Source organism: Lepidochelys olivacea (genome assembly GCF_965140295.1).
Source record: "Lepidochelys olivacea isolate rLepOli2 genome assembly, chromosome: 15".
NCBI lineage: Eukaryota > Metazoa > Chordata > Testudines > Cheloniidae > Lepidochelys > Lepidochelys olivacea.
The window spans coordinates 17,830,414-17,853,662 of NC_140425.1; the positions used below are offsets into that span (position 1 = coordinate 17,830,414).

General features: G+C 42.5%; 1 protein-coding gene across 1 annotated transcript in view; it reads left to right on the top strand.

The window, feature by feature from the left end:
- The first annotated feature begins 15,585 nt into the window (after positions 1 to 15,585).
- Positions 15,586 to 23,249, top strand: part of LOC311531653 (septin-2) — a 61,190-nt gene continuing 53,526 nt past the window's right edge. The window contains exon 1 of the mRNA XM_084649215.1: positions 15,586 to 15,724. The gene's annotated coding sequence lies outside the window, so the exon portion shown is untranslated. The remainder of the gene's footprint in view (positions 15,725 to 23,249) is intronic.

Consider the following 23,249-nt stretch of genomic DNA (forward strand, 5'->3'; position numbering starts at 1 on the left):
TCACTGTGGATAGTTCTCTGAAAACATCCACTCAATGTACAGTGGCAGTCAAAAAAAGCAAATAGAATGCTGGGAATCATTAAGAAAGGGATAGATAATAAGACAGAAAATATCATATTGCCTCTATATAAACCATGGTATGCCCACATCTTGAATACTGCGTGCAGATGTGGTTGCCCCATCTCAAAAAAGATATATTGGAATTGGAAAAGGTTCAGAAAAGGGCAACAAAAATGTTTAGAGGTATGGAGTGTCTGCCATATGAGGAGAGATTAATAAGACTGGGACTTTTCAGCTTGGAAAAAAGACGACTAAGGGGGGATATGATAGAGGTCTATAAAATCATGACTGGAATGGAGAAAGTAAATGAGGAAGTGTTATTTACTCCTTCTCATAACACAAGAACTAGGGGTCACCAAATGAAATTAATAGGCAGCAGGTTTAAAACAAACAAAATAAAGTATTTTTTCACACAACGCACAGTCAACCTGTGGAACTCCTTGCCAGAGGATGTGAAGGCCAAGACTATAACCGGGTTAAAAAAAAAACTAGATAAATTCATGGAGGATAGGTCCATCAATGGCTATTAGCCAGGATGGGCAGCGATGGTGTACCTAGTCTCTGTTTGCCAGAAGCTGGGAATGGATGACAGGGGATGGATCACTTGATGATTACCTGTTTTGTTCATTCCCTCTGGGGCACCTGGCATTGGCCACTGTCAGTATACAGGCTACTGGGCTAAATGGACCTTTGGTCCAACCCAGTATGGCCGTTCTTATGTTCTTATGGATTAATGAAAGTTAGGAGCCAAAATACCTTTGAGGATCTGGGCCTCATATGGCTTCAGTAACCCTGCTGCACTCTTCTTCCTTCTTTTTGCCACATGAGCACGTCCCTTTGTTGTGCAGTTATTACTCATGTTTGTTACATAGTGCTTACAGACCAACTACGGACCGGGCCTTTTTGTACTCGGTGCTGGCCAACCCACAGTAGTAGGCAGTCCTCGCCCCCAGTGCAGCAGTACCTGCTGTGTGATTTACATCTTCCTGGTAATCAGCATCTCTGTCCTAACTACCTAGAGGGTACAAATTAGATACTTAACAAGCAGGCATGCCAACAAATTATCCCATTACAATTCTAGCAAATGAAACAGTGGCCAGCACACATCTTCACGATATTCTTCCTCCCATCCCCATTGTTTGGAGACTGAGCACGTGGTCTCTGCTACTTTTCCAGGACCGATCCATCCCAGTTTGTAAAAGCCAATATTTCTGTGCCCACTTTCAACACATATAATATAGTCATGCTAACTCAGGGCAGCTGCAGCCTCAAATTGATTTTCTCTCTCTCTCTCAGCAGCCGTAAACATTTCTGGTGTGAGAAGTGTCTTCCTAACAGAGGCTGCCTGGGAGAGCCAGTTGAGAGGACCTATCACTTCTCCCCAGCCATTTTTGAAATATACAGTTTACTTAAATTATTTTCAGGAGTAAATCCCATTATACAAGTAATGAAATTTGGCCCTGGATATTGCTCCAGACTGTCAAGCTGAGACCACTGTTGTTAAATCAGAAAGATCCCAGGTATCAGGGAGAGAAGTGAGAGAGAACCAAGCAGACAAAGGTAGCGAGCACAGGGTGAACAGGAAAAAAACCAGAACATAGGCTGAAATTGAATATTTGTATTGATTAAAAAATCCCATCACCAGAACAATAATATAAAGGGGGAAGGAAAGCCAGATACCTCCGACTGCAAGCACAGGAAGGCCACCACCCTTGCCACTTGACGGAAAGCACAGAACTCCTAATTTCCCCAGATAAATAACTGAGCAATGGAAACAGACACATGGGCAACACATGCAACCTCTGAGGTTTCCTTTGCTAAGAAAGCAAGGTCACTGTATGGCTAGAATACCACTGTGCCCTCCTCCCTATCCACCTGTCCCTTACCAACCTATTCTCACTAATTGCCCTATCCCAGACAATCAAAGCTACATAGGAATGTATGCTTAACAAGCACAGTATGAAACAAACTCTCTGGTTATAATTTGATGAGAATTAGTGGCAAGTTTAGCACAGCTACTGTGCTACATACTGGTTCCCAACCATTGGTATTTCATATGAGTACTGTTACTTCAGGCTTTTGTGATGGGTACAGATTAGGCTTCCTCTCCGTCCCTGGGTGAGTCTGCGTGCTGGGCCCTGATGTATCCTTGTGGCCTACCTCCCAAACGGTTGCATGTGCTCAAACCCTCAAGAGAGCTTTGGTTCCTCCAGTCCTCAGCCTCAAGGCTGTGAGAAGCTGCACAAGCTTTCCCGCAGGTTTGAGCATATACAGTTGAGTGGGAGTTGCTGGGCGCTGGCTGGTCTAGTTGAAGTTTTAGGCAAATAAAAGGGCACAGTTGCTGTAAAGTTTGGGGATCTCTTGTGCTCTGTCCTATACCTTGGAATGCCTACTAAAGCCATTGCACACAGAACGGAATTAATTTCAACAGCCAGAGGAGAAAAGGGCTGTGATTGCCTAAAAGGAAGCACAGATCAATTTGATGTTTCATGGGGGATGTTAAGTCATAAAATTACTATTTATAAACCATGTCTTTGCAGGCAAGCATCTGAGTTCCTTTTTGTTAAAACTCATGATGTTCTTACAGTTCAACGATTCATTAACAAATGATCATTAATGCCGTGACAGCTGTTGCTACTACAGTTATGCACCTAATAAATCATCCTAAAGGGAATGCATAAGGGGCTTTGCAACCCGTGAACAGTGGGCGGATGTAGCATTCAAGCTGAAAACAATGACACAGAAGTCATGCTGGACTGAGAGGAGCTCAGGGATTAGAAATGATTGTGTTCTCACTCTTTTCTTGCAGCAAGCAGGAAGAGCACCTCACTGGCCAGGTTTAGATGGACTTGCCTTTTGGACAGAGGAAATATGACCTGGGGCTCACACTGCATTTAAAATTTTCTGAGTTTCACGTACCTAACTACATCTGTTCCCTCCCACCCACTGAACTCTTGAGCATTTGAAGGCAGGAATGAAATATCAGAGTCAGTAAAAAGTTTATACTTGAAGCCCCTATAATTCCCTTGAATAACAGACACTGGAGACTAGAGGCCTGATGCAAAGGACATTGAACTCAATGGGAGTTCCTCTGACTTCAATGGGTTTTGGATCAGGTGCTAAAAAAAGCGAGGAGTGATAAGTTTAGCATCCAGTTTGGATGGATTGTGTGCAATTTTCTTCTTTTAATTAGCGCCTAAGTGGGAGTGCATTAGGAGCACTGATAAATTAGTGAAGAACGGCTCTTTATTTAAAGATCCTGATGCTTTCCAGTCAGAACCACTTTTTCTGATGCCGCTGTAAAGATGCCATTGTCTTTTCCAAGAGATTAATTTGAATGGGACCCTATTTTGGCTTCAATATAACAGTACAAATGGGATTTGCACCCTATACACAAACCACTGCCCTCGTGAGTCCTGTGTGTAACCAGTGTAGATGCTTGTGTGGTGGTGAAAAAAAGAAGTGGGTAAACTAATCTAAACTCTGTATTCTCCACATGGAAGTGGATAAACTGTGTTTACCCTTAACGCATGACTGAGTGCAGACATGTCCTCACTCAGTCCAGGGCGACCTTCAAGGAGATTAACGCAAGAGAATGAGCAGGTCATTGCAAAATGGACGGGAAGATATATTTAATCACAGGGTTCAGCCCAGGGTTATCTCTACTTGGAGCTGGGTTGAGTGAGTGTGCACCAAAAGCTTAGTGTCGTTTCCTCCGTCACGTCATCTTTCGGCTTCCCAAAACACATGAAATAGCGTCAAGATTTTGTAATGGTGCCTAACTGGGCCCTAATTACTTCATCTCTTCCCTTTTATAATGTCAGTAACTGACCAACTTCCAGGAGCAGGGAAGGGTCACCAGGTTTGCCTTTTCTGCTCTGTGCTGGTGCTTCCAGGGGGAGGGGATGTCAGAGCAGTTCAGGAGAGTGTGGGGAGGAAAGGGGTCAGAGCTGTGCCAGGGGGATGTAGTAGAGGGACTTCAGCTCTGACCCTCTGCCTTGTCCATATTCATCCTTCTCATTTTTGTCCTCCCCACCTTCAAAACATGTGCACACTGACTCCATGTCAGCCCCTGCACTGTTCTTGCATCCCCTGCTCAGTTCCTCACCTGGGGGCCCTCACCAATGCCTGCCCTTCGTTGGGGAGGAGGGCTGAGGATGGAAGATAGGGTTGTGCTGGATAGGCCGAGAGATGGGAGATAAGGAGATGATGTAGGGGCAGTGAAGGAACTAAGGTTGTCTTGTATGACTGGTTTAATCATTGCCAAGGAGCCAGAGGCAGTGGAGGCAGAAAGCTGGGTTATGGAACATGTCCCAAAGAGCTTACAATCTGATTTCCATGGGGGCAAATCCTGAAGTGCTTAGTTATGGCCTGATCTCCCACACACCCAGGGTCACTCTGTGTGTGTATCTGGATCCTGCCACATGGCAGGTAGTTCAGCTGTCTCCTGGACGCTGTTTCCCCTTTCTATGAACCCTGAAGAGATCTCACAAAGAAGGTACTGGGTCTGCACACAGGGAGGGAGTGGGCCCTGGGGGATGCACATTGTCTCTCTCAAGCCCTGCAGGGAATATGGACAAAAGGATAATATAGCCCCTGGTTGTATTAGTTTTTGCATGTAGCCTACCCTACACCTAGCGGCCAGTTGGTAGATCCCTTACAGTCCTGTTTTCGTTCTGTCCTGTATGAAAGTCAGTCTCCTGCTCCAGATTGCTGTGTATTATTATTATGATTCTCTTTGACCCCTTTCCTACCTCAGATTTGGAAAATCACCTCAAATATCATTTGTAATTAATACTCTTAATGAGAACACATGAGATAGCTTTGTAATGTCCATTGCAGAGGTTTGAACAACTAAGGAAAGAATCTGGCCAAAAAGTTAACTGCAGATCCTGTGGGGGCCAGGGAGGGAGGGACGAGTCACTTACACTAATCATGACTCCTAAAGATGAATTTCTTTACAAAAAACTAGAGGCTTGAAATTCCTGCGCTGGCTGTGACACTGACTAATTCTCAGCAATGTTCTCTCTATTGTTAACAGGATCAACACAGTACAAAGAGGTTTATAAAGACTGACAGACATCATCTGTTTGGTTAGTCCTAATTCCACTCCCTAAAAGTGAGGTTGATTGAAAGAGTAGGGGGAGAAAATTTCCCTTTCTACTCAGAATAAAACCAGGGTGCTGCAATGGCTTCTCTTTTGGGTAATTATGAAGGGGAAACATCTCTGTGACTACAAAAAAATATAAATGGGCAAAGGTGAAATTATTTAGCAAGTAACCAATGCCAGTTCCTTAGTGATTTTTATTACAATGCAAAACATTGCTGTTCCTGGAAGAGGAGTGCAAAATAAATCCTATCTCTGAGACATTTTGTAGGTAGAAGGTAAAGGAAATCCGCTGATTCTTCTCCATTGTCATAATCAGTGCTTTCAAGAGATGAGTTTGTGTGTGCTGGTGTATGAAAAGTAACAATCTCATATATTCAAGATTGCTGTGATATACAGTACACCAAATCCATTAATCTGGGAGTTTTGGTGCACTGAAAAACATGCAAGCTTCTCCTCTTCTAGCCAGCCAGGGAATGTATTTATTACTTGTAGATTTTCCTATGGGTTGCTAAATAGATGTTGACATTGTAGCTTGTAGCAATAAATCCAAGTACATTCACCGGCGCTGACTTAATGCTCTTATATTAACAGACTTCCAGCAGTCTAAAGGCTTGTGCAATTGACCAACTTCCAGCAGTGCTGGGGTTCTTGGTTTACAATACAGTGGCCTGAGAGGAACGCATCATTACAGTTATTTACCTGTCTGAAACTTTGAGATCTTTGTGTGGCTTTCCTCCATAACAGATTTCACAAATAAATCTTTGCTTGGGAGAGGTACACATTTCACTGTGGTCAAATCATTAATTGTAAATGCTAGGAGAGAACGGATGGAAAGAGAAGTCCCCATGTGAAATATTTATCAATGAAGCACTGACTATCATTTCACTCAAATGTCTAGAAAATGCCCAGTGCATTTAATCTAGTCTGTATGCTTTTCATGTTGTTATTGTCCCATGTAGAGGATTTATCACCAATCCCTTAATGTCCACAGGATGAAGCTTCTGTTTATTGACTGCTGAAGGACTTGTTCCTGCAGCCTAAGATTCTGATTCAGCAAAGCACTTAAGCACATTCTTAACTTTAAGCACATGTATAAGTCTCATTGAAGTGAATGGGATTCAAGCACATGCTCAAGAGTGGTTTGTTAAATCCAGTACATAGTACTTAGTACAGCCATAGTGCTCTCCCCTCCCATTGACTTCAGTGGGACTTAATGATGCTCAGCATCTTGCAATATTGGTCCAATATCTCCAGGAGCAGTTCCTGTAACACAAAATAGCTGCTGCTAATTCAGCCATTACAAAAACAATACATTAATCTTTACTTCGTCTCATATCCCGTATATTTGCCCATATCAGGAACAGATTTACAGCCCAATGGGAAAGCAAGTTAAACAGGTTCCCACTAACTGAATAAAAAACAGCTTTATTTCATCTCAAGTGTTTGTCTAACGCAGCTGGTGTTCTGACCACATATTCTGTATTGTGCTAATTTAATGGAAAGGATGCTATGCAGTGTGAGATTGATTTAGCTACATAATCTCAAATTATGGTTCCATTAATATAGTAGTATTTATTTAAAATCATATTAAATCATTTCTTTAAAATCAGTTTTAACATTGCTTCCCACAGAAAACAACAACAACAGATACAAAGTGTTTTTCTGGACACAAAAATTGCTTCCAACTTGACAAGATGTGACTCCAGACAGAATGCAAGATCAGAATGAAAGGAAGGGCTCTAATTGTATTGTCAACAATGAAAACTGAGGTCTGTCAGTGACCTTTATAAAAGGCATTAGGAGTACTTTGATGGAAGAACAGAATCAACATTCACTCAAAAATCAACATCATGGTAGTGTGTGGTTCAGAAGTAAGTAAGGCTGCCATTCACCATAGCAAGCTCTCGCTTACACTTGGGATGTCCTGAAATAGAGGACCCAGTTCAAGTCCCCATTCAGGGTGACATTTAAAATATTATCAAGTCCCACAGGCATCAATGAAACTTAAGCACATGCTTAAATATGTGCTGAAGTTCTGTCCTGAATAGGTATGGACTTAAGGCCTTGCTTAACAGCATACGTTCCTGAATCAGTGCCTGTAAACAGAATTTGACCCACTCTGACGTTGCACTACAGATTATTCAGACATGTGCGTGATATGTACTGCAATAACTGCATTACATACCATAGACTGCTATAGTATGGCACGGTGGAGCACATTTAAAAGGATACAACAGACTTAACTCTGCATTCCCTTGCTTTTGTCAGTAAAAACTGAACTTGTAACTGAGTTGAATTTTATGTATAATCTTTTACAGTTGACAGTTGATTACCTTAACCAGAAGGCAGTTATAGTTATACGAGATAAATAGTTCACCACTGTTTGCTTCCAAACTGAACCGCATAGTTTCCCCATCACCTCGCTCCAGGGCATATTGTGAACGAATGCCTGCTGCCCAAGAAAAAAAGATTATAGTTATGTCCTGAGGGGAAATTTTTTCTGCTTCAGAAGGATTTTCACTTCACAGATGAGAGGGGAAGACTTTATCCTAGACAAAACAAGTTATCTGCTTCAGACTGTTCATAATCTCATGTCAGCTGATTGAGTCATGGACATAATTGACAGACATGCAAATGTAATAAATTTTAGTATAAGGATAGTCTAAAGCACATGTCTGGGGCGGGGGGAAGAGTTTGCAAAAAGGGTCCTCTCCTGTACTCCTTACTCACCCAGGATTTCTATTGAAGTGATGTAAGTAAGACGATGTTGCCTGAGCAGGAGTGCATGATCACGGTAGGATCAGCCTGTTCTAGAAACAACCCTACTATTGCAAATTGCAAAGATACAAACAGACTAATACAGGGCCACTCAAAATTTGTTCTGCTGATTTATAGCTTGTTAGGAGTCCAAGGGCTCCCTTTATTTGCTTAAAATGAAGGAGAAAACTGCCACCGTTATCTTTAACAAGGTGGCGTGACCCATAGAGACTACAGGCTTGATCACCAGGCTTCTGTGGAACTTTTGGGTCCCCCGTCAGCATGACAGGGCTGATAACCCTGGACAGCTGGCAGATTCTTTGGGTAGTATGGAGGCTCCACATCCCACTGATGGTACCAACACATGAATGTGGCCAGGAGAAAATGGAAACTGGACACAGTGTTTCTTTGCAAAGGTTATTACTGGCTGCTGGAATGGCTCCTTGTCAGCAGTGTTGGAAAGTATAGCTGTCCTAAGACGACTCTAACTTACACTGGAGGCTGAATTGGTCCCTGGCCCACCTCAGAATTGAGGAGCTACAAAGGTGGTATAAAGTTAATGGTCTCTGTCCAAATATGGTAAACAGACATCGCCATCCCTGTTTGTATTTATTGAAATCCTGGCTGACAGTCCAACACAGAGTCCAAGGAAATGAACTGGCTGTGAAGACTGACCTACCCTTTCATCCCTTCGAGGAAATATATCCATCTCAAATCTGATAACCTGGTGCAGGCACACTGGTAAACAAGGGTGGAGGTAGCTTGCATTACAACGTGCCTCTTGTGTTGCTCTCGCTATGTGGTGGCTAAATGGACTTCATTTTCCATTGCTGTTGATATGGAATCTTTATCATTATAACGGGGTAAATTCTGCCCTGATCTATGTTGATGTCAGGGGGTTGAGATGCATGTTGCCCAGGACTGTGAAAAATATGGCTCTGTGCTTGTTTAGAAATTTAGAAAAAGAAATATACTAAAAAATTAAAAAGCGTTGCTGATAAAAATGGAAACAGACTGTCTAGTGCTAACGGGACCAGTGAGAGCTGCTGCAGAGCATAGGGGTGGATCCCATGGGCAATCTGAAAGCTCAAAGGTATTTGGATGAGAAATATGACTCAGACAATCTGGTGAGGGGATATTTGAAGCAGAATGAGTTTAGCCTGCACTGCATTGTTCAAGATTAACTTGTGTGTGCAGATATACAGGCGACAGCTAGACTGTTTGCACAAGTGAGAACCAAAGTGCCAGGCTTGCAGAATATGAAGTCAGTGGAGCAAAAGAGATTTGCATATTTTCTGAAGAATTACTTAACTTAAGACTGGCTGTCACTTCATTTCAACTGGACCTAGGCAGTGTAGCTCAAAAGCGTGTCTCTCTCAGCAGCAGAAGTTGGTCCCGTAAAGGATATTACCTCACCCACTTTGTCACTGTGAGGGGTGATGTTTTGGGACTTGGGCCCTGTGTGATAGGTGTTTCTTCAAGGTGCTGAGCACACTGTTTCCACTGAACTCAATGGGAGTTGAGGATGCTCTATGTCTCAGAGGGGGCCATTGGCGAAAAGGACTTACTTGTTCACCCATGATGACGATGGTTCACGATGGAGTTTGAATCAGTTGTTTCAGCATTTTTCAGAATCATAGAATATCAGGGTTGGAAGGGACCTGAGGAGGTCATCTAGTCCAATCCCCTGCTCAATGCAAGACCAATCCCCAATTTTTGCTCCAGATCCCTAAATGGCCCCCTCAAGGATTGAACTCACAGCCATGGGTTTAGCAGGCCAATGCTCAAACCACTGAGTTATCCCTCCCCCTTTGGAATCTTAGTAAAGGTTTTCCAAGAGTAAGGATTATAGTGCCAAGCCACAAAGACACTATCCCATCTTTGGCAAATGAAGAGTTAATAACATGGGCTCACACAGGTGCTGCATGAACTATAAAGGCAGCTGCCCTAGGAACTAGAGGACAGCCTGGGAGAAGGCAGGCCTCTGAATCAAGAGGTGAATCTGGGTTGGTTCCCCATATTTGGGTTTCTTATTTGTTCCATATCCGATCTTTTAACTGTTGTCCCATGGCTGAGCTATAAAGTTCTCCCACAGAAAAAGACACAAGTTCTGTGTTTTGTGTGCTTAGTCACTTTGCCAGCCTGCAGTGTAGATAACAAAACTATGTTTCCTTTTGACAATGCCGTTTTGAAAATAGGCATCAATTCAGCCTTTTCCATAACCAAGATTATGATCCCCACAAAAAATTCTGACCACTCTGCATATAGGGAAAGTTTAAAACAAACAAACAATATAAGACATAGACACTAAAAATATAATGGGGAAAGTTCACATATTAACATGTAAACAAAGAGAAAGCTGTTCTTTGTACAGAAAAGGGGAGGCATGAAAATGGAATAAGAGTTCTATTAATCAGAGCCTGAAAACAGAATCAGCCAGTGGTGGCTCCAGCTATTACACAGTGTCCTGTAGTTGCACAATATTTTTCCTTTTGAATTATGGGGTTTTAGGTTTTTGGAAGTGCTAGAGTTATCCCGACCTTTTTAGCTCATAACACTTCCATTACACTGCAGGAGCACACCCAATTCTCCTCCTATTAAATATGAATAATGATAAAGTTACTGTGAGTTAGTCACATCCTGCTGGGGAGAACTGTGCCTTGGACCTGCAGTTCTGCAGAAAAGGACCTAGGGGTTACAGTGGACTAGAAGCTGGATATGAGTCAACAGTGTGCCCTTGTTGCCAAAAAAGCTAACAGCATTTTGGGCTGTTTAAGTAGGAGCATTGCCAGCAGATCGAGGGACATGATCATTCCCCTCTATTCGGCATTGGTGAGGCCTCATCTGGAATACTGTGTCCAGTTTTGGGCCCCACACTACAAGAAGGATGTGGAAAAATTGGAAGAAGTCCAGCGGAGGGCAACAAAAATGATTAGGGGGTTGGAGCACATGACTTATGAGGAGAGGCTGAGGGAGCTGGGATTGTTTAGTCTGCAGAAAACAAGAATGAGGGGGGATTTGATAGCTGCTTTCAACTACCTGAAAGGGGGTTCCAAAGAGGATGGATCTAGACTGTTCTCAGTGGTAGCAGATGACAGAACAAGGAGTAATGGTCTCAAGTTGCAGTGGTGGAAGTTAGGCTGGATATTAGGAAAAACTTTTTCACGAGAATGGTGGTGAAGCACTGGAATGGGTTACCTAGGGAGGTGGTGGAATCTCCTTCCTTAGAGATTTTTAAGGTCAGGCTTGACAAAGCCCTGGCTGGGATGATTTAGTTGGGGATTGGTCCTGCTTTGAGCAGGGGGTTGGACTAGATGACCTCCTGAGGTCCCTTCCAACCCTGATATTTTATGATTCTATGATGTTGGAAATTACATTTTCCCCATCAAGTTATGGTTGGGAAAGTTGCAAAGTCAGGACAAAATCCTGCCTTTATTGCTTTAAGGTGTGCAAGGGAGGAGCTGATGGGTGCTGGCTAGAGGGAGTGTCCCCCAGAGTCATTTTGGCAGCATAGCACATGATGGCTCAGAGCAGGTGGGAACACATAACGTTACTGCTTCTCTGAAAAGGAGTAGTCTGTGCTCCAGCTACTCATGCTCATGAGTATGTCTGTGCAGGATTGGGGAATAGAGAATAAAACTAACATTCCATAGCCACTGAATGTTTTTCTAGTACTAATTAGCAATATAGGATCAGACTGTTCCCATAAAATACACAGGAGAAGACTAAGAAGGAATGAAAATCCCAGGAAGATTTCCTCATGGCGGTCCCCCCACTTCCACTGGAGACGGGATTTACCTCTTCCTAGAACAGCTGTGATTCTGCCATCACGGCCCATGTGTCCACTGCACTGGCTCTATGGATGGGTCCCGGGAATCATCTGGCAAACATGGTTTTACGATTGCAATATAATTATTTGGACTTTACATTGAGCCTGATCCTGTATAAGTTGTGACCCAAAGTAGGAACATTAAAGCACGTTGTAAGTATTGTATGGTGGAGTACTGGATTTACAAAAGCTCCATTGTAGCAACTCAGATAGGCATATGTATTAGCTGGTGACAACAAAAACCTGTCAGATACTCTTCTTCTGGTCAAAACTTGCGGGCTTATTTGTATTTTCTAATACATTGAATGTCAGCCATACAATATCAGCTCTGAATGTTAGCGTGTAACTGGTAAATTAAATTAGGCTGCAGAGTGAACAGTTCATGAATAGGAGACTTCCATACCTCTTTTAAGGCTATTGTTTCAGTAGTCTGGCCGCATGCAGACACCAAAGGACAATACTGCAGAAGTTTACATTTTGAAGGTTATCTCTGCAACCAGAAAGGCTGGAAACTTCATTGTAAAACATGAAAGCAGCATGTTTTACAATCCCATCTACACTACAAAATAGAGGTGGCAAAAAAAAAAACAGGAAAAAATCAGACATTTTTGCAGTAATTTTTGTTTCATGTTGCAATGTACTTTTTCAAATCAAAATCTGTAATTGAAATAGTTCATTGATCAATTATAGGTAAGGATCTGATTCTGTCATGGAGGTCACAGATTCTGTGATTTTTCTGGGGCTTCCGTGACTTCTTCTGGGCCCCAGACAGCGGTCCCAGGGTGTAAGCAGCGGCAGAGGTTGGGTCAGCATCCGTGGGGACTGGAGCAGCGGCAGTCAAACCCTGCTGCAGCAGCAGCCGCAGGGCTGCAGCAGCTGCCAGCAGTCAGCCCCGGTGCTGCTGGAGCAACAGCCCCCACCCCAGGCCACCTGAACAGCGGCCGGCGGCCAGCACTGGTGCTGCCAGAGAAGCGGCTGATGCTGCTGGAACAGTTGACAGGTGGTGAGCTTCAGGGCTGAGAGAGGAATGGTCCCAGCGTCACAGGAACAACGTCTGGCAGCCAGCGCTGGGGCTGCCAGAACAGCTGCCCAGCAGTAAGCTCTCGGGCTGCTGGAGCAGTGGCCCCTGGGCTGCTGGAACAGCAGCTGGCAACCAGCCCTAGGACCACCAGACCAGTGGCCGGTGGCCAGTCCCGGGGTCACCAGAGCAGCATCCAGTCCTGGGTCCATCTGAACAGCTGACTAGCAGTCACCCCAGGGCTGCTGGAACAGCTGACCAGCGGTGAGCCCTGGGGCCAATGGAGCAGCAGTCCTGAGAACAGTGACCAGTGGCCAGCCCTGGGGCCGCCAGAGCAGTGGTCCTCTGGCCTGGCAGAGCAGCGGCTGGGGTTGGGTCAGCCCTCTGGGGCTGGAGCAGTTGTAAGCCCCCAGCATCACTCTATTTGTCCCCCCAACCCATGGGCATTTTTAGTAAAAGTCAGGGGCAGGTTGTGGGCTTCTGTGAATTTTTGTTTATTACCCATGACCTGTTCCTGACTTTTACTTAAAATACCTGTGACAGAATATTAACCTTCATTATAGCTTTCCACTTCTGAAATAAGATTTTCTTTTTAATTAGTTTTTGGGTCAGCTTAATTATGTGAGGGGATTTTAAAAAATGTTTATAAATTAAAACAAAACAATTTTCAGACATTTCTTGTTTTGAAAATAGAAAATGATAAAAAGTTTCCACAGAAATAAAGACATTTTTCAAGAAAAAATATTTTCAATCTGAAAAATGTTGATCAGCTCTACTACAAAGTCAACTGTGCTGAGAGATCTAGTTACAAAGTGGTTAAAGCCTGTTTGCATTTTGTAGTGCAGACATACATGTTGATAATGTGCAACTCTCCTATCCTGATGGCAGTGGTGTAGGTGGCTTCTTCTTGCACACATACAAAATGGGAAATGACTGCCCAGGAAGGAGTACTGCAGAAAGGGATCTGGGGGTCCTAGTGGATCACAAGCTAAATATGAGTCAACGGTGTAACGCTGTTCCAAAAAAAGCAAACATCATTCTGAGATGTATTAGCAGGAGTATTGTAAGCAAGACACGAGAAGTAATTCTTCCGCTCTACTCCACGCTGATTAGGCCTCAACTGGAGTATTGTGTCCAGTTCTGGGTGCCACATTTCAGGAAAGATTTGGACAAACTGGAGAAAGTACAGAGAAGAGCAACAAAAATGGTCTAGAAAACATGACCTATGAGGAAAGATTGAAAAAATTGGGTTTGTTTAATCTGGAGAAGAGAAGGGGCCACTGCTCCAGCAGCCCGAGAGCTTACTGCTGAGAGTGGACATGATAACAGTTTTCAAGTACATAAAAGGTTGTTACAAGGAGGAGGGAGAAAAATTGTTCTTCTTAACCTCTGAGGATAGGACAAGAAAGAATGGGCTTAAATTGCAGCAAGGGCGGTTTAGGTTGGAAATTAGGAAAAACTTCCTGTCAGAGTGGTTAAGCACTGGAATAAATTGCCTGTGGAGGTTGTGGAATCTCCATCATTGGGGATTTTTAAGAGAAGGTTGGACAAACACCTGTCAGAGATGGTCTAGATAATACTTAGTCCTGCCTTGAGTGCAGGGGACTGGACTAGATGACCTCTCGAGGTCCCTATGGTTCTTCACTTGGGAGGGAAGACATCAAAATCTGTGATGGTGTTTTTCACATATATGATTAGGCCATATTTCAGATAGTAGTGGCAGCTAGTTGTGAGGTTGTAACCATGGATACGGTAGCAGCTAGCCTGTTGGTCATCAGAGATGTGATTTCTTCGAGCATAAGGATGTCATTGTCTTCAACATGTTTGCAAGATACTTGTACTTTGCCTGGGAAAGTCCCTCAGTGGTTATGTTGGAGGATCCTTGTTCCAGAACCTATCTGGCCTGAAGAGGGCCATTATGGTGGCTTGAGTTGTTGTTCTGAAGACTGGAGATCACTGATCGATGTTTGATCACAGGGTTGAGGGTATTAGATGTGATTTCTCACTTAACAGAGTGGGCCACGTGAAGGCTGCCATCTTCCACTCATGGACAACCCTCAACTGCATCTGCACAAACCGTGGCAGATACGGATACTTGCTGCAAAAATGGAAAATTAAAAACTCTCCAGTCTGTCACTGGTCACCCAGAAGACCATGGAACATATAACAACGCAATGTCCAATTCACAAATACGAAAAAGGCATCGGAGCAATACACTCTGCTACTCCAGATGCAATTATCCGGCTTTACCACCTGCACATAAAATTATAGCTGTTGCTCTACAGTTACATCGGCCACATGAAGAAATGCAGACATGAGCTGACTTGTTGCAATCAGGGCCTAAGGTTGTAAACTCTTTGGGGCAGGGATTATCTTTTTGTTCTGTGTTTGTACAGCGCCTAGCACAACGGGGGCCCTGCTCTGTGGCTCCAGCTCCTAGGTGCCAGGGTAACACAAATAACAGAAAAGCGCAATTTAAAAATCTTTTGCAGCAGCCCTAGTGATGGGCGCCCAGAGGGTATGCGTGGGCTCCAAAACCACCCGGGGCTTTGCAGCCCGCCTCCCACGAGACCATCACAGTGGGGATGTCATGGGGCGACGTCATGTCGCTGCCCTCGCGCCGCAGGATGGTGCGTCACGCTGCCAGCCGTGCCCCCGAGCCCAGCGGCCTGGCCCACAGCTCGGCCCCGCCCCCGGCTGCCGGCTTTCCGGGCGGCAGGAGAGAGAGAGAGAGAGACACTCTAGCCTCCTTCTCCACTGTCCCTGACACCGCCCTCCCCTCCCCACCGCGTGAGCGGCACAACCATAGAGACGCGAGGCCTGAAGGAGAGCCACCGCGGTGCCGTGTGGGATGCCGGAGGAGCAGGGAGTGGGCGGTTCCGGTCCGGAGCGCGGCCTGGCAGCTGGGCGAGCGCGGAGGCGGCGAAGGCTCTCGGGGGGTTGGGCCCAGGTAAGCACCGGGCGGAGAGCGGGGCGCCGAGTGCAGCCCGCTGTCGGCGCGGGGGTGTCTCTGCAGCCGGAGCCTCCCCCCGCCGTGAGGGAAAGGGGGTGTCTGCGGCCGGAGCCCTGTGCGCCCGGGCCGGCCCTCCCCTCCCCTCCCCTCCCCCCTTCGCGTGTAGCCGCTGGGCAGCCCCCCTGTGGGGCGCTTGCTACTGGCGTGGGGCTGGCTCTGCAGCGGGCCGCCTCTGTCCGCCCCCCCGCGCCGCTCTGCGCCCTGGCTCCGGCGCCTGGGCGGGGTGTCTGTAATGGGGGTACCTGCCCGGAGCGGGGTGTCCAGGGCTGCCCGAGAAGAGCCCGTGTCAGGCAGCCCGGCCCTCTTTCCTCCTCTGGCTCCCTGGCGGGTGTGAGAGCCTGAAGCGAGTAAAAGCCCCTCTCCAGTAGCCATGCCTTTTCTTTCTTTCTCTCTCCCTCCCGCTCCCCGCAGCGCCCCTCCAGGCTTTCTGGGGTTTTGGGCCGTGTCTAGGTCGCTAATTGTGTGATTTTAATTAAAGATAACTGTGTGATTTAATAAGGTTTAATTTTTAAGTGTGCAGCACTGATGCCTTTTTAATGTCACAAGCCCAAAGCACGTTGGAGGCTCCAGGGGGAGGGAGTGTGTCTGACTGGAACTCAGAAAATGGCAGGGCTTCTTTTGTAGTCTGTTTATTGAAGACTGTTTTACAAGATACACAAAATACTTTAAAAAACAAACAAACAAGGAACGGGTAGATCTTTTTAGAAGGGGACTAAGGCCTGGCTGTTGCTTGTTGGGCTCTGCACTGCATAGTTTAATCAGAAGTGCTGGGTGTGAATGGAGCCAAGAAGTTCCAGATCCATTTGGCATTCCTAAAATGCTTTCAAAATTACAGTATCAAGCATAATCTGAGGTTAGAAGCAAGGGAAAATGGGGACGTGGAAGTTGAAATGTAGAGCCCACAGCTGGACAATAAGACTTAGTACTTGATTTGGTAGCTGATGACACATGCCTTTTAAAGTTATTTTATAGGTCTTAAATTATTTCTCAGCATGTAGGAGAGAATCTAAACAGCATCATGGCAGTTACATTAATATTTGCAATCCTTTTCAGAACATTTTTATTTTTGTGGATGCAGATTCTCTTGCATAGAACAACATAATGTAGTCTTTTGCCTTTTCCCCCCACCACTTTTAAAGCTGTCTTGCAGAATTGTCACTAACCTTTACCAGCCCATGCACAGTATCTGCTCACCTGCCCTGTATTATGATGACTTATGGTGAATAAAATATGATTATTTTTTTTTCCATCAAAATTATTTTTCTTTGACAGTGGATGATCAAACTTCTACAAGACCGTTTGAAGATATGTTTTCGCAATACAATAACTCTTTGAAAATGTTACCAGTAGTTGCTTGCTTAGGAAGGAAACACATTAATGACTTAATATACATTATGTCTTTGAGTTAGCTAACCAGCTCTATAAGACTTATTTCTCAGTGACCGTATGGTGAAATGATGGCAAGAAAGCGTCTAGAGTACTGTTGGTGCTGTACAAATAATATTAGGAGAAGATAAAGCTGGATTTAAAATGAGTAGGGTCAGAACTTTAGATTTGTTCATACATTATTTATACATGCTGTTCTAAAAATCAGAGCTTTACATTTTTAATATAACGGAATTATTTGTCTTAATACCACATGGAGAAAGTGTTGAATATTAACCGTATAAATAAATGGGTCCTGGCAGTGGAAATGCCTTCGATCAGGTGTAGTACTTATTACTGCAAGTGATATTGTTGGCTTCAGTGAAATGGATACTTGTATAAGTGGTATGGCTAGTAAGTATTGGTAGGATCAGACCCATTCTGTTCTAGTGTAAGCCACTGTTTTCTGGTATTCATAATCAATGTAAATACTACAGTAACAATATACTCTCTGTTAAAATTTAAATTTTCTGCTAATTTTAAACTTTCTGCTTTTTGATTCAATGTGATTGTAATTTAGAATATTTTTTAGGTGAGTTTAGTGTTCTTAATTGAAATAAAATATTTTTAAAAAATAGTCCTTGGACATAAAACTGCTCAACTTTAACTTCACACTGTGAGTGTGGTATATTTCATTATGTGATACAATGGAATTCATACCTGCAGAAAGGAGAAGAGAGAACTAAGCACTTCTGTGGTACTGTGGAAAGATGCCAAACCCATGACAACTTTTCACCAGTGTTTTGTAATGTAACACCAGAATTGCATCGATGCTGGAGTGTGTGGTGTGATTTATGTGTAAGTAAAGTAAGGCAGATTGTGTGGGGGAGAAGGGAAACTTATTTCCCAACTGAAAATAACTTGGTGAAAAATGTTGAGGGGTTCCTGAGCAAACATCCACTTTCTAAGATGTATCTATCAATTGAATAGTCAAAAAACATCAAACCTTTCTTCATTCACTTTTCCAAGTCACTAATATTTAAAGACAAAAAACCCTTGTAGTCAATAAATTTGTATTAAAGGTAAATAGAATTGTTGACATTACAAATTTCTTAAGTAATGAGGGTGATAAGTACAAAAGATAAGGGAATAGAGCAACAGTGAAGCATTATATATTGAATTACAGAATGTATAGATTGTTTTTATAAGTTATATCAATGAGTATTTAAATCTATTCATCCTATTTGGCCCATCTTTTCTTATTTCCTTATGTTTCAGTAGTTCAAGATCTCAGAGGTACTGTAATTGATACTTTTATTTAAACTGATCTGCATCTAAAATGGGTGTATGTATGTACATAAGCCTTTTTTATAATACAGAAAGGTTTCAGAGTAGCAGCCCTGTTAGTCTGTATTTGCAAAAAGAAAAGGAGTACTTGTGGCACCTTAGAGACTAACCAATTTATTTGAGCATAAGCTTTCGTGAACTACAGCTCACTTCATCGGATGCATAAAACCGATGCATCCGATGAAGTGAGCTGTAGCTCAGGAAAGCTTATGCTCAAATAAATTGGTTAGTCTCTAAGGTGCCACAAGTACGCCTTTTCTTTTTTTTGATAATACAGAAAGTAAATTAAGGACATTGCATTTCCTCTGTTAAAGAATAGAAGCCATAAAATTATATCAAAAAGGTTGATAACACTGAATACAAGGTATTAAACTATTGGTTTATCTTGACTTGGCCTGTCTGCCAATGCTGTAGCAGTAGCAGGTTTGTTTTTGGAAACAACAGTTAAATCCCTGCATTCTAGGTTGGTGGAAGTGACTTGCTTAGTTTCCTACGAGAAGGAAGTCAGTGTACTTCTGCATTACTCTGAGCCATGGACGTGTAAAATAACATTCTTCAATCAGTGACAGCTATTTCCGTTCTAAATGAATCAGCAGCATAGCCAGCCTTTTGATATGGAGGCAGCTGTTGCCGCCCCTTACTAGGAATGGCCTAGAATTAAAATTTCTCTGTACTTTGATATTCCCTCACCCTACCCATCTTAAGAGTATGTCTGGAGAAGAATGTAATCCTCTTCTCCACCAAACTCCCATATTTCTTGGTATGCAAGAGGTATTCTAAACAGTTTTATGTTAGTCTTCCTTATGACATGCTTGAGTAGTTGCATTGGACTTCATTTGTCACAGGCCATTATGATAACAAAGAAATCATTCTGCAGTATTTAGTTAAAATGTTCTTGTTGGCTTACTGGTGGTCCACACTCTTGAAGACTGGGAGCATATGTGATCACATAGTGCTGATAAGACCAAGTCCAGCATACACACCCCTACCACAGTTTTCACTTCTCCTGTGGTTCCTTCTTAACTTACCAAAGGATCACATATGCTGTTAAGTATTGATTTCAGAAAAGAGGAATCCTTGCACAGTCTCCTGGATCTGTTTAAAGAATTGGTTATTGCTGTCACTCAAGAATTGTTTAAAATAGTATTTATAATCCTGTATAGAAGACTTCCTTGTACATTTTCCATAGCATTTTTCTTCTTGTTACCATTAGGAAAATCCCATACTGCCTATTGCTAACAGTTTATGTCTTACATCCTGAAAGGAACAAAGGAAATGACCTGGTTTCCTTCCTCTCTGCCTCACTGGATGGTTTTTTTCATGGTAGAAGATGATGGGGTGACATGCTTGTGGCGTCTGTGTTTGCAGAAGCACAGGCTGTAACTGAAATTGGTATTTGTCTAGTCCTTGGACTCTAGCACAGAGACCTGTTTAAGATGGGATTCCTGTGAGATCGGAAATAGGCATTAGTACAGAACATGCAGTTCAGAAAGCATACTTGCTGAGTGAAAATACATTTATTTATGTAATGTAGCTCAATATACCTATGCACAGAGGAAATTACTTTCAAAAGTCCATCTTGCTTTTGTAAAATGAAACCTTGTAAATGAAATTCAGTTGTATTCAATTTCTGTTGTGCTAGAAGGGTAAAAAATGTAAAAGCAGGAGTTAGACTGCTTAATGTGTCTTATTAATTCAAGTGTACTTATCTTTATAATTTCCTTCATTTGTACATGTTGCTTTGCTTGTCTTCTGACACTTGAGGTGGGTCTTTGAATGCCTTCTGCCATAATATGATATGTTTGCTTTGAATTAAAATTGTTTTCACTAATTTTATTACTAAGTGTTGGTGAAAGTTCATACTGTAGTGTTTCTATACATGGCACGGTTTCCCACCTGATCAAACTGATTTCTTTTAGTCATATTTTATTGTGCGACTCAGGTGAGTGCATGCAGATAATAGTAGTTTGTTAGTCATTATTATTTACTACAGTCTGTCCCATCTTTATTACTAATCTACTCTGACACAGTGCTTCAGTACTACTGTGATTTGGTGCTATAAAGAAACGTGAAAGACTTTCTCCTAATCTATTCTTCTCTCTAGTTTTCGTTACTATTAACTTAATGTTCAAACAGTTTTAAACTGGTTTCTTTTTAGTTTTGCTTTGCAGTAATGGGGCAAAGGATCCAATAATATTTCTGAAAGCCTATTGATGTCCAGCTAATTGTCATTGGATTGAATTAATTTCTAGATGACCATACCATTCAGGCAATGTTATGATCCACAAGGTCAAAAGCTGAAATTACTTTAACCATCGTAGAGTAATAATTTCCTAGAAATATGTCTGGAGTGATTTTTTTTTTTAATATGGTAAAATAGTATTTTAAATGACAATACCTCAGTGGCAATGTGGATAGAATGTTAGGGACCTTTAAAGTTAATTTGTATCATGTGACTAATAAAGTTGTTTGCTTTTGGGTATTTTGTTGGCATATTAAGGGATTCTTTTAAATCACTTGGGTTTGATAAGTTTTGTAAAGTCATTGATTCATTGGTTTATAACTGGAATCCAAATTCTTCCTGAAACATTCTTCATTGCAAAAGTGTTTATCTTATGTTGCATAATATAAACAATTATAAACTATTATTGAAGAATTGTGCATGTGATAAGGAATAGAACTTGTTTAATTATTCCTCCTTTCATATGCTAGGTATAGCAAAATACTAGAGAAAGTAACTGACTAGATATTAGTGTTATCAAGACTGTTAAGCAAACTCTTAAGATGTGATCAGCAGTTGTTCTTTCACAGACTCGGATATTATGAGCTTTTGATCAGAGTAGGGTGCAATGCAAATATTAGTTGTATAATAGGATCTAATGGAAAGTACAAACGTATCAGTAATTTGAATAGCTTTAAGGTAGCTTTGCATCAAAACTGCACCACTTTTTTTGGGAAATTGTGCTTATCGTGTATTACAAGAATTTTCTTCATTATAAATGGGAACAAAAATTGTAAGCTATAGGAATATTCACTCAGAAGTATACAATGTACTGTTTATGAACTGCAGTGACTGAAATGGGTATCTCCAGATTAAAACTTAAAAAGTAATTAAGGGAATTTTAGTGCGGGTAAAAGGGGCTTGCCTATTCAACAGCCCCAGAGATTGTTTTTAATGTGCAGTAGGTAGAGTATAGTAGGCCTCAGTGTCAGTCATTATCTGGAGAGATCATTTCAAAGAGTGAAGGAATAGAGCGTGTTCTATCTTCATTCCTATTCAACCCAGACTTCTCTGCTTAGACTTCTACTTGGCTGGCTTTTGAGACATGCGTGTTTGGCCCCTAAGAAGTGAACTGAGACCACCAACTCAATTCCGATACAGTAGAACCTCAGAGTTATGAATACCTTGGGAGTAGAGGTTGTTCCTAACTTTGAACAAAACGTTATGGTGGTTCCTTCAAAAGTTTACAACTGAACATTGACTTAATACAGCTTTGAAACTTTACTATGCAGAAGAAAAATGCTGCTTTTAATCATCTTAATTTAAATGAAACAAGTACAGAAACAGTATCCTTGCCTTGTCAAATGTGTTTTTTTAAACCTTCCCTTTTTTTAGTAGTTTACATTTAACTCAGCAGTGTACTGTATGTTGTTTATTTCTTGTCTCTGCTGCTGCCTGATTGTGTACTTCTGGTTCCAAATGAGGTGTGTGGTTGACTGGTCAGTTCGTAACTCTGAGGCTCTACTGTAGAGTCATTCTTCCTGAGCCTTTCAGTCACTATGAAGTTAGGTTGGGTTTGAACTGAAAATCAGGAGGTAATACGCTCACTGTCCTATTACCAATCCCTGGAGACATCCAGCTCCCTGTTGAGAGAGTTAAAATTTCAGAGGACTGGGGAAAGGCAGAAAAAGAAAAACACCAATGTGTTCCCTTTTTCAGGAAAATTATTATTTATTGTAAACCTTGTTCTGTGAGAAGCTAGTTTCTGTGAGCCAGATGTACACGTGCAGGGGAGCTTAATAATTTTAGCTCCTCTGTTTTCCAAACTAGTAATTTTGGCTTGTACTAAAATGTCACTTGTAACAGTGGCGGTGTTCTAGTGCACTTTAATTATGAAGTACGTTGTTAGTTTCAAGGGAAAGATGACAACAGACATTTCCAAATATAGAAACAAAACTTGGGCAAGCAGTTGCATCTGTAGGTTAAGTTGTGACTAGGGAATGAAATCTTTATCAATGCCATCTTTGCGGATCCATAGTATTGGCTGGCTGGAAACCCAACTCCTAGTGTGTCGAGTCATAAAAACAAACTCCACTGCTACAAAATCATACTTAAAACAACTTGGGAATCACAATGTGGGGATGCCTAGTTAGAGACCCTCAGAAGTGTCATAGAAACAAGACTAATATTTCTTAACCAATGGCTGTGCCAGACAAACAAACTGGATACATAAGGAGGTTGGTGGAGGAGGGAAGACGCTGAGTTGACCTTGCTTACAGGTTGGCTGTAGTCTATACAGCCAGCAGGAAATTTGAAACTTTTGCTTCTGGACAAACTAAAAACGACATCGGCTGTGAATACATTTTCCTCTAAACTCCAAGTTGCAATTACTGTTAACTTGTATTTGCAGAGCTAAGTGACCAAGGTTTTATATTAGGATTTGGCTGAGCAGTTGCATCTAAAGTTGTGCCACATCCTGCTGGCTAGAGTAGCTACTACTAAGCATTAGGGAAGCATCTGTTTTCTGAG